Source organism: Rhinopithecus bieti, unplaced genomic scaffold, assembly GCF_001698545.2.
Source record: "Rhinopithecus bieti isolate Rb0 unplaced genomic scaffold, ASM169854v2 scaffold_11241, whole genome shotgun sequence".
In the NCBI taxonomy this organism is placed as follows: Eukaryota; Metazoa; Chordata; class Mammalia; order Primates; family Cercopithecidae; genus Rhinopithecus; species Rhinopithecus bieti.
In genome coordinates, this window is record NW_016806652.1 from 186,570 (window position 1) to 189,978 (window position 3,409).

The following is a 3,409-nucleotide window of genomic DNA, read 5'->3' on the forward strand; positions in this document are numbered from 1 at the left end:
TTTTTTTTTTTTTTTTTTGGCAAGTGATTACAGTTTTCCGGTCCAGCCTGCTGACACCGGATCACCTTGTAAGTAACCCCCAACTAAGCCCTATAGGTTACTAGCGGCCCAGCACAATGGGTTTCTTACTTATAGCTTGGTACCATCTTTAATAGCTACAAAAGTAGATATATGACACTGTTCCTTTATGCTTATTTTCACCTTTTTTTACCTGAGTATTCTCTGGAGAATGAGACTTTTGTAGTTTATTTTTTATTTTTATTTTTTTTGAGACAGAGCCTCGCTGTGTCGCCCGGGCTGGAGTGCAGTGGCTGGATCTCGGCTCACTGCAAGCTGCGCCTCCCAGGTTTACGCCATTCTCCTGCCTCAGCCTCCGGAGTAGCTGGGACTACAGGCACCCGCCACTGCGCCTGGCTAGTTTTTTTTGTTTTTTTTTGGTTTTTTTGTATTTTTTTAGTAGAGACGGGGTTTCACCGTGTTAGCCAGGATGGTCTCGATCTCCTGACCTCATGATCCGCCCATCTCGGCCTCCCAAAGTGCTGGGATTACAGGCTTGAGCCACCGTGCCCAGCCAGTAGTTTATTTTTCTTATCCTATTCTGTCCTAAAGAATAGGATAAGATTCAGATTCTTATGATTCAGATGTTCTGTGTTTGTAGTTTTGTTTAGTTGAGGGGAACCAGTTAGATAAAGCAACAGGAGCTGGGAAATGATGAGACACATGAAATTTCTCTAGACCTAGAGACGTCAATAACCCAGATCTTCCCTGGAGTATGAGCTAGTTCTTTGTGATATTTCTTAATCTGTATGATAACACTTCTAATTTCTTTGAGCACCTTTGCTGCCCATTTTCCATGTTTCTGGATATTGGTGGACTGTTTCTCCACCTCACTCACTCCCTCTTTTACATCTCGTGAAAGCCAAACTAAACAGTAACAGCTGCTAATCTATGCGGCAAAATATGGGTAACTGAGACCTTAAATAACTGAGCAAGAATAGCCCTCTCAGCAAATCTCAGCTGTGGCGTCACCCTTCTACCTGCACTGAAGGAAATCCTGGCAGGGTTTCTCTAGCAGGAACCACCAGATGGGAGGAGAGGATAATGAATTTCTTCACTTCCCAGAAATAAAGGATGTTTGAGCCCTTCCATGTAAAATTATAAACTGAGAAAAGGCGGTATTTGTTTTAAAACATTTTGCTGGAATAAAAGAAAGTTATTTACAGAAAAACCATGAGGAGTGGGATAGAGTTTAAACTCTGATAGGGAATTTAACCAAATGGAACAAAGTTCAGTAAGGACTCTGCAATTCATGAGGAAAAGGCACTCAGGTTTATCAGAAAGATTTTTTTTTTTTTTTTTTTTTACTTTCATACCACATCATTTATTGTCATGCATTTGTAGGGTTATTGTAGACCTTACAAATTTTTATTTTACAATAATTTGCATTTATTCATTCATTCCTTTCCCAACCTGTTTACTACAGTTCGGGACCAACGGTGGCCAGAACCCATCCCAGCAGCTCCAGACACAAGGTAGGAACCACACCCGGACAGGAGACCATCCCATGGCAGGGTGCACTCACAATCTATGCCCACAGTCACTCAGAATGGGACCAATTAACCACTATGTGCACATCCTTGGAATGTAGGAGCAAAGTGCAGCACCCAGAGAAAACCCACGCTGGCTGGGGGACAAAGTGTGAACTCCACTGATAGTGGCCCCAGCCAGGAATTGGATTTTTTTGTCTCATCAACATTGTAACAAAAGGACATTGAACAAAACAACATTATTCAAGGACCTGCTATATTGTCTTCTACAACTTAGTTATTAAAGCAGTTTTCACAATTGAATTTAGATCACTGAAAGCTTTAAAATGACTTTCCTGATAGCCAATTCATTCACGTGGTATAAAAACCTAACTCTCCTAAAGCCAGGATAATTACATAATGTAACATTTTTAGAAGTGGGAACTGAACAATGACTTTAACTGAAACCCTGGTAGGGAATCTGAGATAAGTACAATGGAACTGCCTAAATTGGATGCCGCCCATCCTTAGCACCCTCATCTGTAGGAAAGTGCCAGGAAATTGTCTTGGCAATAGGCATTTTCTAGAGGCAATGGGGGAATGAAGTACAGAAATGAGGGTTTGCAAAGTAGCCAAAAGTTTAAAATTCCAGGGGCTGAAAAGTAAGTTTTCACAAACCCACATATTTATAACTTAAGCACATTTCTGTATGTATATTTCAAAATATTCACTGAAAAAAAATCAAAAAATATAAAGCAGACAAGGAAACAAATGTAGGATGCTTAATAATTAGCAAGACAGCTGTGCTAGATCCTTCAAAAAGGTCAATGACATGAAACACACACACCCAAAAAGGAGGAATTGTTCTAGATTTAAAAGGACCAAAGAGACACAACCAATTCTTGAACCTTGGTTGGATTCTGAGTTGATTCTTCTTTAAAAGCTAAAAGGACATTTTGGGGACAACTGGGGAAATCTGAACATGGGTTGTTTATTAGAAAATATTAGGCAACTGTTAGTTTTCAAAAGTGTGATAATAGTATTGTGGTTATGTAGGACAGTGTTCTTATCCATAGGAGATGCAGGCTAAGGAAAATCACGATGTCTGCACTTTTTTTTATTGTTTCAATAAAAACAGGGAAAAGTATTAAATGTGATAATAGGCTAACAATAAGTATTCATTGGTCTACTCTTTCAACTTTTCTATAAATCTGAATATTTTTTAAATTTAAGTTCTAGGGTACATGTGCATAATGTGCAGGTTTGTTACATATGTATACATGTGCCCTGCTGGTGTGCTGCACCCAATAACTCGTCATTTACATTAGCTATATCTCCTAATGCTATCCCTCCCCCATCTCCCCCACCCCACGACAGGCCCCAGTGTGTGATGCTCCCAACCCAGTGTCCAAGTGTTCTCATTGTTCAATTCCCACCTATGAGTGAGAACATGTGGAGTTTGGTTTTTCTGTCCTTGTGATAGTTTGCTCAGAATGATGGTTTCCAGTTTCATCCGTGTCCCTAAAAAGCACATGAACTCATCCTTTTTTTACGGTTGTGTAGTATTCCATGGTGTATATGTGCCACATTTTCTTAATCCGGTCTATCATTGCTGGACATTTGGATTGGTTCCAAGTCTTTGCTATTGTGAATAGTGCCGCAATAAACATACGTGTGCATGGGTCTTTATAGCAGCATGATATATAATCCTTTGGGTATATACTCAATAATGGGATGGATGGGTCAAATGGTATTTCTAGTTCTAGATCCTTGAGGAATTACCACACTGTCTTCCGTGATCTGCCCGTCTCGGCCTCCCAAAGTGCTGGGATTACAGGCTTGAGCCACCGCGCCTCGCCAATTTTTTTTTTTTTTTTTTTTTT